Source organism: Equus przewalskii, chromosome 22 (genome assembly GCF_037783145.1).
Source record: "Equus przewalskii isolate Varuska chromosome 22, EquPr2, whole genome shotgun sequence".
In the NCBI taxonomy this organism is placed as follows: domain Eukaryota; kingdom Metazoa; phylum Chordata; class Mammalia; order Perissodactyla; family Equidae; genus Equus; species Equus przewalskii.
The window spans coordinates 24,056,432-24,071,583 of record NC_091852.1 but is presented as its reverse complement, the minus strand read 5'-3'; the positions used below and the strand labels follow the sequence as shown (position 1 = coordinate 24,071,583).

Genomic DNA, 15,152 nt, shown 5'->3' with positions numbered 1-15,152 from the left:
ATGCCAACTAGTCTTTGTGTACTGAAATTTGGTGAACAAGATCTTGGTTAAGCCAGTTTTTGGGTAAATTTTTGGAAGACCCTCGTTATAGTCTCCTCCAGAGCTTTTCTTCTTGCCAGAGTAAAGCCTTTGATCTTTTTTTTAAAAAAGTCTTTTGTAAAATTATAGAAAATAGAACGAATTTGCAAATCCCCTTGAACATGTTTAAGATTCCCTTTCCTAGACAGTTCTGTTATCGATTTCCTTGGGTTTAGTGGCCAGAAAGCATATATAGTCTTTCTCTCCATAATTTGAAAGGGAAGAATCTTGTAGCAATTACTCAACTTTCCCTACTATACCTTCAACTCCCCTCTTTTCTAGATCCTTACAATCTGTTTTCAAATCAGATTTGGGTATTTTGCGTCTTCAAACAAACAAGCAAGCAATCAAGCAAACAATGAACGAAAAAAACCAAACTAACTAAAAACCTTCTTTTGACCACACTTGATCCTTCTTTGGGTACTACCTAAATTTTTTACTTTACGTCAAATTTCTTCAAGGAGAAATCATCCTCATTTAATGTGATTACCAGTCAATTCAAACTGCTTTCCTTCAGGTCACTACTGACTCCCTGTATCAGTTGGGATTCTTTGTCTTGTTGAACCAACTCCAACTGGCTTAAAAGTAATGGACAATTCTTGGCTGATGTAACTGAAAATCCTGAAGTGAGTGCTGGCCTTAGGTGAGGCTTAATCCAGTGCCTGAAGTGATTCACCAAGGACCTGTCCTTGCTTTGCCTTCCATGTTTTGACTTCATCCTTAGGCTTCTCTGTGCCACTTATTCACCTTTCGCCGCCCCAGCTCTAGCCTTTCCCCTCTTCAGCGACAGGTCTGCAAGCAGTTCCAGACATCACACCCTTACATTAAACCTTCCAGAAAAGAGAGAGAAAATGTCTTTTTCTCACAAGCTGTAGCAAATACCTCCTTGCATCCCATTGTCTCTGCTTGGGTTCCTAACCATCCCTGAACCAGTCAGTCATTCTGGCCAGGGGTTTTGAAGATGGGAATTGACTGAAGCCAATCATGTCCATCTTTGGAGCTATGGATGGGATCAGTAAATCTAGATCACATGACTAAGAGTGGGGAAAGAGTGGATTTCAAGGCACAGTTGGGGTGCTATTAACAAAAAGAGAGCAAAGGGTCTCGGGCAGCAACAGAGTGGATGCTGTCTTTGAAACAGTCCTAACTTATTTCTTCTTGAAACTTAACTCCCTTGGTATCAACCTTCCTGGTTCTCTGCATATTTCTCAGGCTCTGATTTCAGTTTCCTTTGCGGGCTCCTGTTACTCTGCTTGTCAATAAGCACTGGTTTCCTCAGGATGAAACCCTTTCTTCTTGCTCCTTTTGCTTTCTTTGGTTACTTTTATCTTCTGTGTCTTCTCAACTTCTGCACCCAGATTAATGCAAGGAGTCTCCTACTCTCAGACATAATGAGTTCCTGAAAATGTATCAGATGGTTACAGGTACAAAAGTCAAATATATTCTAGAAGGCATTGGGATGTGTGTGTGAAAAAATAGTTGTAAAGCCCCTAATTATACCTCTCCTTTTAGACGTTATTTTCAACCAGAAGATATTTCCAAAAATGTGTACCTGTTTAATTTAGTGCTTTTCCCTCATAAGGATCATGCTTTCATCAGCTTAAATTCAGTGACTATCTGGACATACTTAATAAGTTCTGACTTTCATAAAGCTTACATTTCTTATCATTAGTGTCAGCACTTTAATTTTCTTTTTTCCCTCTTTTCTTTTGCTTAGTAAAACAGTAAGTCCAAAATGTAATACATCCCAGTAGCCAAACAATTACACAAACACTGTTGGGCGAAAATGTTGCTGCTACTGCCAGAACCCAACATCTGGCTGATAAGTGCTGTCACCATGTGACTGCTCAAAATATTCGTTCATCAGCTGAGGAAACAAAGTCCATATTTGGCATTCTAAAAGTGATTTATGGGTTTTAGTGGACAATGTACAGAGGTGAAATGGATGAGAGGTCATTGGAGCCTGCATTTCCAGCCCATGTATATTCAGGCGCCTCCAAGATATGTCCACAGAAATGTCCTCAAGGATGCTTCATCCCTCCAGCATCCCTCCTGCGTTCTTTAGCTCAGGTGGAGACACTACCACCTTCCCTAGGTATTCAAAACAGAAGCCTGAGAGTATCACTGACAAGACCCTTGATCTCATTCACACACCTTGCTGATTTGATACCTTATGTTGTGAAACTGCCCTACCCTCTGCATCCCTATTTGCCAATTACCCACTTAGCACTAGTTCAGCCCCATGTTGTTTTTCAACTGGTCTATTCAACTGCAGAAGCCATCTTACAGATCTCCTTCTTTTATCCATCTTCTGTACCAGGGGTCAGCAAACTTTTTCTGTAAAGGACCAGATAGTAAATATAACAGGCTTTGCAGGCCCTTTGGTCTCTATTGCAATTGCTCAACTCTGCCTTTGTGATAGCAACCATTGATACGTGTAAGCTATGAGTGTGGCTGTGTTCCAAGAAAACTTTATTTATGGACACGGAAATCTGAATTTCATATAATTCTCACGTGTTACAAAATATTATTCTTCTTTTGATTTTTGAAAAACATTACAAATGTAAAAACTAGTCTTAGCACTAAGGCCATATGAAAGTCCTGCAGGCTGTAGTTTGCTGACCCAAGTTCTACAGGGTTACTAGAATGAGCTGACTAAAATATAAATTTGAACATTTTATTTGCATGCTTAAACCCATCATCAAAGGTTTGCCAACAGCACTAAAAGAATAAGGTCTGTCTTACTTGAAATGGCTTGTTAAATCATTTGTGATCAGAGCTCTGGCCTCCTATCTTGCCAATTCAAGTCTTGCACTGCACTCTTCAGAATACTGGCCTTCTTGCAGTTCCCTGGCCACACTATGCTATTTCTTTCTGGGGCCTTGACCTCTCTTCTTGGAATGTCTTCCACTTTATATTTCTTTCTTTCTTTTTTCCTTTTTTCACAATATATTAGAATTGTTTGTTTCCTTCTGGCAGGCCCATGTATTATTCTACTCTGTGTCCCCATCCTCTTACTTCTAGCCCAGTACCCTGCTAAAGTAGGCATTCAATAAATATTTGTTGAATGCATGCATGCATGCATGCATGCATGAATGAATGGACAAATGAATAAGTGGAATGGAATAGTTAAATGAGCCAATTTTGCTAACAGCCCTGACCAAAGTGTTGGTGAATTCACAGGTTGAAACTGGTACAGGCAGTTCTTAACACAGGAATGGGTTGGGTTCCAAAAGTTTGTTTGTAAGTTGGTTGTTCAGAACTTGGAATACATTTTCCCATATAAATGATGTTAAAAATTATGCTTAACTGTTCACCTAGTCCACAAAAGATTATTTGATGCATCATATCACAAAAATAATGTGGAGTTGAAATTTTAAAAAATTAGAAAATAACTGAGGTGTCACATTTTAAATTCTGTTGAAATATTATAAGCCAACATTTTATCTCAAGAAATGTTAAAAGGCATTTCCTCACATTTTGTAATGTTATAAATAAAACAATGCTGATGAAACTGAATGTTTTCAGGAGCATCAGTTCTTTACTCTTTTCATTATCACTTCAGAACCTATAGTTTTCTAATTGCCATGATAAAATATTTATCATTAGAGCTTCTTTTTTGTCTGTGTGCTGAGGAAGATTCACCGTGAGCTAACATCCACACCAATCTTCCTCTGTTTTTTAGTATGTGGGCCACCAGCACAGCATGACCACTAACAGAGCAGTATAGGTCCTTGCCCAGGAACTGAATCCAGGCTGCTGAAGCAGAGTGCACCGAACTGAACCACTGTGCCACTGGAGCTGGCCTCATTAGAATGTCTTTGAGGCCCGTTTTTCTTTTTTATTCTTTCTTTTTTTTTTTTTTTGTGAGGAAGATTGGCCCTGAGCTAACATCTGTTGCCAATTTTCCTCTTTTTGCTTGAGGAGGATTGTCCCTGAGCTAACATCTATGCCAGTCTTCCTCTATTTTGTATGTGGGATGCTGCCACATGGCTTGATGAGTGATGTGTAGGTCTGTGCCTGGGATCCAAACCCACAAACCCCAGACCACTGAAGCGGAGCACGTGAACTTAACCACTGTGCAACCAGGCCAGCTCCTTTGAGCCCATTTTTAACTCAAATGTAAACAATACATAGACACACATTTTAGAGGCAAAAAAAAAAAAGGTCTTCTTAACCATTTACTTCTAACCTCTTTCAGCAAAATTCCATTTTATTTTATTTTAGCTTTTTCTCTTGCTTTAGAACTATTCTTAATTATTTAGAATTTTTTCTCTTTCTCCTTATTTTTCTCTCAGGTTCATCAGTATTTTTCTGGTGGTGTTCAATTTCCTTGTATATCAACTAAGAGGTCACCAGAGGGATCAATGATAAGATGACTAGCCTCAAGTCATTTTTATTTGTTAATTGAATTGCTTATTAAATCTTTCCTGTATTTGACACATATTTATCAAAATGCTTTCTAAATGTAAGACAGAAGGCCAGGCTCTGTATCAGTTAGGGAAAAGGGTTTGGAAGAATAAAGGGAAGTTAATAGGTATGAAAGGAAGTTTGAAGGGCAAGAACAAGGCTTGGTATTAGAAACCATGAAGATCTAAATCTTGGCAATAGAATATACTTGTAAAAAGTCCTATCATTACAGAACTTTTTAATGTAGACAAGTAAATTTCGCCTTAAACTCCCCCCTTGCAGATGAGGTATGTATGTCTAGATTTTATTTCATGCGTTTATGAACATATATTATTAATCATGATTTTTTTAAAGAAATTGGGGCCATACCTTATTTCATAAAATCTAAAATTCTTAATTGAAGATTCACCATTATTTTGTGTATCACTAAAAAAAGAAGAAAACTTTGCCAATTTAACTTTGATACACTGTGCCGGATATATATGTTGATTGTGCTTTCATATCCATTCTCCGCCCTTCTCCATCCTGCTCTCTGCCCCGGAAGGCTGATCTGTATGGACCATGTCAATGGCCCCTTGCTCTCTGGCTTCCATTTGGGTCTGGCGCATGGGGAGCCCCTGCAAGAGATCATAAGGAAGAAGAAGAGCGAGGAAGGAGGATTTATTCCTATAGCAGTGTCCTAGGCTACCTTGTGCTGAATGTGCTCCTTGATAAAAGGGCGCTTTCTTCTCAAGGTAGCAGACTCTTCTCTGCATGGCTGGCTCTCTCCTTCCTCAGCCCCGCCTTTTTCTTTACATTCAATTCCCTTATTAAGTCTTCCTCAAATTGTCCTAATGTGAGTGTGCCATCTGTTTCCTTTTGGGACTTTGACTGAAATGTAAATGACTGATTATAAGACTCTCTTAATTTCTGAGATGTTAAAATGTGAAACTCTTGGAATTGATGCTGTTCTCAGCTTTCCTCCTGCCCCTTAAAAGTCTGTGTTGCCATGTCAGCACAGAGGCTTGCATATGAGCATTCAAAGTAGCACTATTTGTAATAGCTGCAAAGTAGAAACAACCCAAATGTCCATCAACTGGAGACTGGGTAAGCAAAGTGTGTTATATGCATATAATGGAATACTATTCAGCAATAAAAAGGAATGAATTCTGAAATATGCTTCAACATAGATAAACCTCAAAAACATTACGCTAAGTGTAAGGACATAGGCACAAAAGACCACAAATTTTGTTTCCAATTGTATGAAATGTTCAAAAAGTCAAATCAATAGAGACAGAAAGTTGATTAGTGGTTGCCTTGGGTTGGGGGTACGAATGGAGATTACCTGTACAGGCACCATGGATGTTACTGAGATTATGGCAATGTTCTAATTCTAGTATGGTGATCATTGTACAACTTGGTATATTTACTAAAATTCTTTGAGTTGTGCACTTAAAATGGGTGAATTTTATGGTATGTGAATTGTACCTCAAAAAGTTGTTTTTGAGAAAGTACATCTTGGAAATCTTTTTGTCAGTAACTATGGCTATAACTGTAGCCCATATATTTAATGCTTTTGTGTATAATTCTGTTTTTCTGCCATGCAATACCGATGCACAACCTCTGTCCCTTTCCACGTTCCCTTCCCCATCCTCAAATAATCTAATTGCATAAAAGCACTGAAAGCGCTATGAATCCTATCAAAGATTTTACAGGGGAGAGTTAGTATTCACAAGAGAGAGAGCTGCTGTCCCAAGTCTCTTCAGGCCTCTCCTCCAATCAGGTGCTCCAGCATCCCTGAAAAATTTCCCCTCCCCTCCCCTCCCCTCCCCTTCTCTTCCCTCCACTTTGCTCCTTTCCCCTCCACTCCTCTTCCCTCTCCTTCTCTCGCAAATGCATTATTATCCTGCTTATTGGAGAGCAATTGTGTCTGCATCTCTAAGTCCTACATTCTAGTGGCCCCTCAAACTCAGATGTCCACCAAGGAGCCTTATCCAAGCATTTACCCAATGAAAGCAAGTCTCTCTCTTTGGGGTGGGGATAGTTTAATACAGCTGCTAAAAAAAATAAGATTATATTATTACATTCCTTATTCTATTTAATTGCTGAATGGTATTTCATTTTACGGGTGAAATAAACTTTTTATCAAGTTTTCTCCTCAACAACATCCATGTGCGGTCCATATCTTCACACATGTAAAGGCTCCCTGTTGTTGAATTTAGATTAGATTTAGATTAGATAGTGTTTATCTGCACATTTGCTTTTAATCCATGCCCTCCTACATTGCCAAGGATAATCAAGAGTTGGCTGTAATAACTTATACTTTGATTTGGAATGCACGATTAATTACATGTAAATATTATTTCCTGTTAATTGGTGTTTTCAGTATAAATGGCGTGAGTTAAAATTCTTTCCCAGGGCTTTATTCCTTTTATAACTAGAAAGTCAATTTTCCATGTTCCTCATTGATTTCCTATGGCAATAAAAATAAAAGGTATTGAAATTTGTCATATGAATTTAAATTGCAATTTCATTGAATTTAACTATGTAGTTTAATTGAAGTGCCCACTATGCTAGGCAGCAGCAGTATGTTAGAATAATCATTTACAGTTTTCTGCCCGCAAGGACCTGAAAGGCTGATGGAAGTCAGACATGTAAACAACTAACCTATAAAAGATCCAAAATAAATGTCAGGATCCTGACAAGGCAGGAAGAAATAGAAGGAACTCCCTAATCAGTTTGTGCGTAAAGCTAGTCTAAGTGATAGTGACTTAGGAAGTATTATTATTTAAAAAAATTTTTTTTAAAGATCAGTTAACATAATAGGAAAAGTTGTAACTGAAAGAGACCTTTGAAATAAATCTAATCAGTGTCCTTATTTTACAAGTGGAGAAACTGAGATCTAAACTGGTAGAGGGGCTTTATAAGGTCACACAGCTTGGAGTAAAGGAGCCAGGACTCAGATGAAAATTCATAAACTTTCAGGATTGCTACTTCCTCCAGTTCAGTGTGCTAGACCATGTAAAGGAAGCTAGATTAAGTTAATGAAAACAAAGCTAATTAAGTTAATGAAAAAGTTATGAAATCTTTGCTCAATCTATCAAACCAACAGTGAGTGGCGTGGAAGCATCTGAGTGTAGAAATATGGGTTCCTTGCAGAATTCCTGAGCTACATAGTTAGTATTTCTTTCATAGAACCCTGGACTCTCATGGTTGAAGTGACCCCCAGCATTCATTGAACTTCTCCTTAAAGTTTTATGTTGAATTTAAATTTTTGTTCCTAAGATACCTGCCACCTGGTTTCAGCTTTGTTTCTCAGAAGTAACATGGAAGTCAGATATTATTCTTTCATTATGACAGTTCCTTAACAGCCAAAGATAGTCGACTGTCATCTCTCCAAGCCTCTCCAGGCCAAAGAGCACCATGGGAAATACCTTGCAGACAGTGTACTGACCTGACCACTATCTGTGTCAACCACACATACCTGTCCTTCACTGAGATTGAGAGAGGGCATTAGAGTGACAGAGGCTGAGTGCCATTTACTAGCTCTTGTGTGGCCCTTGGCAAGTTGCATTCATCTCTGCTCCTCAGTTCCCTTATTTGTAAAGTACGAGTTGTGACAAGACTCAGATGAGATGATAGGTATAAAGCATTTAGAATGATACTTTTATACATAGTAGGTGTTCAATAAATGATAGCAGTTATCATCACCCTTGAGTGATCGTGATCACTACTGCTTTTTCAAGACATTAGTCCTAGCTAGTCTCTAAAATAGCCCTGATGATCCTCATCTCCTAGTCTCATCTCTTACTGAATCAGGGCTGGCCTATGTGACTAATAAAATATTGCAGATGGTACGTGACTTTTGAAGCTAGGTCTTAAGAAAGACCGAGAAGCTTTTGTCTTGGTCTTTTAGATCACTCACTCTGGGGGAAGCCACTATGTTGTGAAGACACTCAGGCAGCCCTGTGGAGAAGCTCATGTGGAGAACTGTGACCTCTCGCTAACAGCCAGTGTGACTTGCCAGCTGTGTAAGTGAGTCACCTTAGAGGCAGATACAGCTCAGACAAGTATTCCAATGATTGTAAGCCCAGAGACAATATGACTGCAGTCTCATGAAAGACCCCAAGCTAGAACTGCCTGGTCAAGCTGCTCCTGAATTCCTGACCCATGGAAACTGTGAAAAATAATGAATGTTTATTGTTGTTTTAAGCCACTAAGTTTTGGAGTATTTTGTTATGCAGGAATAGATAACTAATCCAATTTATTATCTTGTTTTTTATTTTTTCAATGGGAAAACTATAATTCATGGAAAACTAGCCCATATAGAAGAGGGAGATGAAGATCGAGCTCTTGTAGATTGTGAACACTCTCCAGGATGTTGTTGGCGCTCCCCTCAAACCTCTGTGCCTTCTTATCATCTCCCCCAGGTTTTTAAAATTTTGTTTTGTTTTTGGTGTGGAAGATTAGCCCTGAGCTAACATCTGTGCCAATCTTCCTCTATTTTGATGTGGGATGCCTCCGCAGCATGGCTGATGAGTGGAGTAGGTCCACACCCAGGATCCGAACCTGCGAACCCAGGGCTGCTAAAGGGGGTCACATGGAACTTTAGCCACTTGGCCAAGGAGCTGGCTCTACCTCCCCCAGGTTTTAATCCACTTTTCAGTTCATATCTCTGTTTTGGCCTATCACTGATGATAAAAAACCCCTAACAGTGTAGAAAAGTTCAAGTTTTCTACACCCAGTGCCCTATAATTTATCACCATAAATGGTCAAAATTGGGGAGAAATCAAATGTCTCTAGAGCCAGGCAAGTAAGTTCGATGTGTTGAAGGAGGTGTGGACTATGCTAGTATAAAGTGATGAGGCTGTGGCTGCACTGAAGAGCACATGCCCGTCTAAAGAGATTCACGTTCCAAAAAATCCAACAACTCTGCCTAATTAGACTCTGTCTACAGAATTCAGACAGATAGAACCATTTTGATAACTCTAATCAAAACGAACAACCATATTACCAAACCTCAAAGGACAAAAGGGTCTTCACGGGAACCTTTTTATCCCCTTTTGTCTTCTCATTGACGCATAATAGCTCACCACATATGTACTTAAAGAATGGATACATTTCCATCTTCAAAAAGCTATACTTGTTTTTATCCGTTAGCTATTGCAGCATGACACACTGCTCAAAAATTTAGTTGCTTAACACAATACATGTTTATTGTGTCTCACAATTCTGGATTGGCTGAGTGATTCCTCTGGTCTGGCTGGCTCAGCTGGGGCTGGATGACCTAGGATGCCTCACTTAGATATCTGGGACCTTAGCTGAGGCAACTGGGACAGAGTCTCTCTCCATGTGACGTCTTGATCTCACGGACGCTAGCCCAGACTTCTTCATATGGTGATCACAAGGTTCTAAGCAGCAATAAGCTCCAATTCTCAAGCACTTTTCAAGCCTCTGCTTGTGTCACATTTGTAACTGCCTCATTGACCAAAGCAAGTAACATGGCCAAGCACAGATTCAAGGAGTAGACACACTCTACCCCTTCGTGGGAGGAATGGCAAAGTCACTTGTATTTGCCTCAGAAACTATGTGGTACTTTTCATTTCTTTAGGTAAAGAGGGCTCTGTTTGGTGGGAAATTTTCTGAGTATAGGAAGGAGAGTCTCAAATGGTGCTCAGGCAAAAAGGACAAATGTCCACTACAGTGCCTTCTGGCACAGCCTGGCAGTAGCAGCCTAGATGCCATCGAGCACAGTCATACCAGAGTACCCGGCTGTTATCAGTGAGGAAGCAGAGCTCAGAGAGATTGAGGGGTGGGGAGCAGGCAGAGTAGCCAAATGGCTGGAGGGGGCCTGAAGATGGTGCCCATGGGCCTCATGGATCATGGAGGACCAGAGGGAAAATGAGTGTCTGCATGGAGTGAGTGCTGGCCATGGTCAGCCCCAATATCCAGGACATAGATGAGGCCTGACCAACACCCACAGATCCTTAAAGGAGCATCTCAGTATGATGCCTTTGGAGAGGAGCTATCCCTGAAGCCCTTCTCATTAGACAAAAGCATCCCCAGGATGGCTGACCTCCAGGCAGCAGGGCTGACAGCCATCTGTGCCTGGAGACTTTTCTCAGCTCATCTTACTAACATGGAGTGGACAACTGCTTCAATATCCAAGGGTACTTTTAAGTCCATTTATCCCCTCTCTCCAAAATAGAGAGTGGCATTCTGGACAGTCAAGGAGATGGTGACAATCATGGAGTAGAAGAGATGCCACCCACCCAGCACCTGTACTTGGGTAAATCTGAACAAAACCAGTTTGAGATTTTATTCACTGGCTATTTGCCTCCTGACATTCCACCACCCCAAAGCCTTACATATAAGATAGGAGGAATTTATGGCTATTTTAAAAATACTGTTTACTATACTTGCTTAGGGAAGGGAGAGTAGGAAAAAGTTACATGAATGGGATCTGTTCTCTGATGAGATAGGAAGGACAGAATTCCCTGATTAAAATTGGAAAGAGAAGGTTTCCAGAAAAAAGAAAGATTTCTGATCATAGGCCTGACATTTGTTGAGTGCCAGCTGTGTACACCACTGGGAAGTATGTCACAAAGAGTGTTTCATTTGGTCTCAAAATAACCCTAAAAATTTATGTGAGGGTTTCCTCTTTCTCAATAAAGAAATTGAAACCCGGAACATCTAAACAGCCTGAGCATGCCCACTGAGCTAGGAAGAGGGTGACCCTCGTGTTCTTTCGTTGTGTCAGACTGCATCCTCTAGCTATATGGGCGAGTAGGATGGAGGCATCTGGATGGGATGGGGTTATTGCTGAAATAGGACTGAAATATTTTTCGGGATCATCCTGGTAGGAGACTCTGCCCCATGACTCTTTTCCCCTGTTATCCCCAGCCTCCACCTTCTCCTCATGCTTGACCCACCCCCCCCCCGCCCCGGACCTCCCTCCTGCTCCCTGTTCCAGGACCTCTGTCTCTGCCCCTCACTGACCCTCCCCAGCTCAGTCTTGACACAGGTAACCATTGGTAACTTGGAGCCAGAAGAATCTCTAAATCAGTTATCTGTCAAGGGGCAAAAAAAAAAAAAAAAAAATGTTGCTGCAGGTCCAAGAAGATGATGTGGATTCATGGAGAAATGTCAAGTTTGAATTTCAAGCCTGCTTTGTCATAGAAATGCTATTACATTGGTAGTTCATTTCTATTGCTAGAAATTAATTTTAAATGATGGTTTTTAAAAAGGCTTATATTTCTTCTCTCTCTATGGGAGATTGTGTCCTGGGTTAAAAACTAGAGAGACTTAATAAATAGGGTTTCCAAATAATTTATCATCCAAACTGAGCACTTTTGAGAGTGAAAGGGGGCGCTAGTCATCATATCCCAGGACTAACCCAGGTAAACAGGGACGTATAGCTACCCTACATAAGGGAGTTTTAGAATAGCACACCTTTGAAGCTGGAGACTACTTGCACATATTTTATAACTTGATGACAATTTGTTTTAGGTACTGTCTTAATAATTTTAAAGAAAATACATGCATGTCTCTGGGGCAAACTTCTAAACAGTGAAAGGAAGAATAACTTTTTGGCTTGCTTGTTATTAATAGCCTCAGTGCTCTCAAATTGCCAGTAAGTTTCTCGTGTATGGTTCGCACATTTGGATTCTGTCTTTCATACTGAACATTTGCAGACTATCCAAATATAAACATCTCTAATGAAACAGTAAGATACTGAGGCGAAACAATGTCCAAGGTGTGAATTATTGCACCATCCGTAACTCAGACTAAAGTGTGACTTTTGTGATTGCATAATGGCTGTTTGCCAAGTTGTATAACAAAAACCCTGGTAATTACAGCCCTAAATAATTCGTATTATCTTTAAATGTCTATTTTTAAGTTAGTAGAAACTGTAAAATAAAAACCCAAATAGTAAAACCTCATCTTCAAATTCTTAAGTTTATTTAAATAACTAGTGTTTATGCTAGATACCCTCAAAGATGTTTATTTCTTTTCTTAGTGATTTTTAAGAAAAATTATTAATGGATGATGGGTGGGAGTTAGATAACTGAAAAATGTCATTAGTAAAAAAACTTCTGATAAACTTACATACATCAGGCATAATTTTATACACTAGAAAATGGTGTTAGACTTTCTGAATTTCTTTAGGAAGTTTGGATTTATAATTTCCTGTTTTTTATCATAGTTAAACTGTGATTTCTTTGACATGAATTATATATGCACTTAACAAGTTTGGAATACCGAAGATATATGTAGGACAAGCCCTAGGCAAAACCATGAAACAGGCAAAATTCAACAACACTCAATAGCTGTTTGTTTTCAACAAGCTAGGCACTGGATGCAGCTAGCTCCAGGTGTTTCTGTGTATTTCCCCTCTACTTCCCAACTCTTCCTTATCCTGTCTTTTTACCTTAAGATTCTGATCTCTACTCAACATAAAGGCTATTAATAAGTGATAATCGTTCACATTATCTCCTATGCCATCTTCTTTTTTTCTTTGTAGGATATCTTTTAGAAAAGTGATTTAGAAGAACCAGTAGGTATTTCGGACTCTGTGGCAAAGTCAACTGTAGGGACAAGAATTTTGAGGGCAGGAGTGTTTTTCTCAGCAGCCCTCGTATCTCCTTGTGTAAATATCTAGTCCATCTTCCTGTCTTGCATTATGCAACTGACCAGAGTCATTCTGGTTCACTTGGAAATAAGAACGTATCTTTAAGGATAAAAAACAATCCTGTGAAAAGATGTACTGAAACGTGGGGCTTTTGAAAAAGGACATAATAATTGCTAGCTTCGCTCCATAAATCACTGTATTTCCCTGAAGGTGGTGATACTCAGTGTGCTTTGACTCTCAGCTTCAGCTGGAAGAATCAAGGAAGAAATATTTCACATTGATTTGTCTCATCCAGGACCCAAGCTGTGATGGGAGTTAGTGAATTCTGAAGAATAGCTGATACATCTGCTGGAGACATTCAGCATTTGGAATCCTCCTGTCTTCCTGTCACATAGCTTATTCAGTATTGCTTTTTTTCCTTTGCACCAACTGCACTTTCAGAGAGAGAAAAAAACTGTTCAGACTCACCAGGAATACTTTCCATATGAAGGCTTCTTACTATGCCTCTGGGATTCTGGCTTCCTGAGCTCACCAAATCTTAGTGTGGTTTTAAAGCTTCTTTTTGCACCCAGGGAAAGGGTGGTTTCATAGAAGCTGAAAGAGATCTTAGAAATTGACAGGCTCAGTAGTGTTTTATTTTATTCTTCAGAACCCTAGGGTTCCTCTGAAGTGTCTCAGAAGCTCGGGTTGGGGAGGGGGTCGGGGATATAAGAAGGTAAGATCCCTTGCTTCAACCCAGCACCTTCACTTTTATCTGTTTTATACATTGGGCTCTGTGTAAAATTTCTCTTGACCATGTCACCCAAAATTTGAAAGCTTCTGATCTGTGTGAAGTGATTAGTCCCAACTGTTCCAACTAATTAATGGCAAGGTCTGGGTCTAGAATATGTCTCCTGAGCCTGTGGACCTCCTGTCTTGTTATGTTACTGCACCTTGTGAAAAGGGAATCAAGGCCATAAGGTGCCAACCAATAGATAAATAGAGACATGAAGAGACCACTAATAAAGAGGAAATAAGCCTTTTAAGAAAATGTTCAACCTCATTGAATTTAGGAATACAAATGAAAGCAATAGTGATTTTTTTTTTTGCCTATCAAATTGGTGGAGATGTTAATACTCAGTAGTTAAGCAGCACACATTGAGATTGGAGTTCTCAATGTGTGTTTTGGGGGTGTAAATTTTGGGTGCCATCTTAATATAGAGAGCTTGAAAAATATTTAACATACATTCACCCTATCAGCTGGTAGGTAAACTCTGGTACAGCTTAGTGGATGTTCACAAGCCACATCCTTTCTGACCTGTCTGTATGTGTGCCTTCTGACTGGAGGATACCTGTGTTGTGCAAAAATGAAATGTGTTGACTGTCATTTGGCTCAATAACTCCGCTTCTAGAAATTGATGCTAAGAAAGTAATTTGAAATATGGTAAAAGAAATGTACAAAGAGATGTTCTTTGTAGTGTTTTTTTAAATAGTGAAAAATCATCTCTACTCTAAATGCACAACAGTGAAGGAACAGTTAATTAAATTTACAAGTAGTTTTTTGAAGTGTAATAATTTTAATATATGGTTAAATGAATAGAACTTCATGCAAAATTGCATATAAAATGTAGGCTCTAATGCTTTCAAAGTATGAAGAGATACAGAGAAAAGACTAGAGAAAATAGTCTAAAGTGTTCTGATTGTCTCTGGGCAGTGAGATTATGAATGATTATTAATTTCTTCTTTGATTTTTAAAAATATTCCCCCAATTTTCCACATTGTTTGTGTATTACTTTTATAAGAGGGAGAGAAATGAGTTTTTTCTCTTCCTGACAGGTCCATTGAAAATACCACCAAAATCTTGGCTCCAGGTTATTTTCTGATAAAACCCAGGAATGAGGAAAGGGCCAGAGGCTGCCTTCCACTGTGCTGTTTGCTTCTATGAACAGAGGAGGTTCCCACGTATCATTTGTCAGCCTGCACACTCATTGTTTTCTGCTGGCGATGGTTGCCCCTAAGTCTTTCAAGTTAGCATCAAGGAACTCTGGGTTTATGTTTGGGAGAGTATAATGAC

At 39.4% G+C, this 15,152-nt stretch overlaps 1 protein-coding gene across 2 annotated transcripts in view; it reads left to right on the top strand.

Annotated features, from left to right (window-relative positions):
* Window positions 1–15,152, top strand: part of GLIS3 (GLIS family zinc finger 3) — a 446,998-nt gene that overhangs the window by 84,415 nt on the left and 347,431 nt on the right. The gene's annotated exons all lie outside the window — the stretch shown is intronic.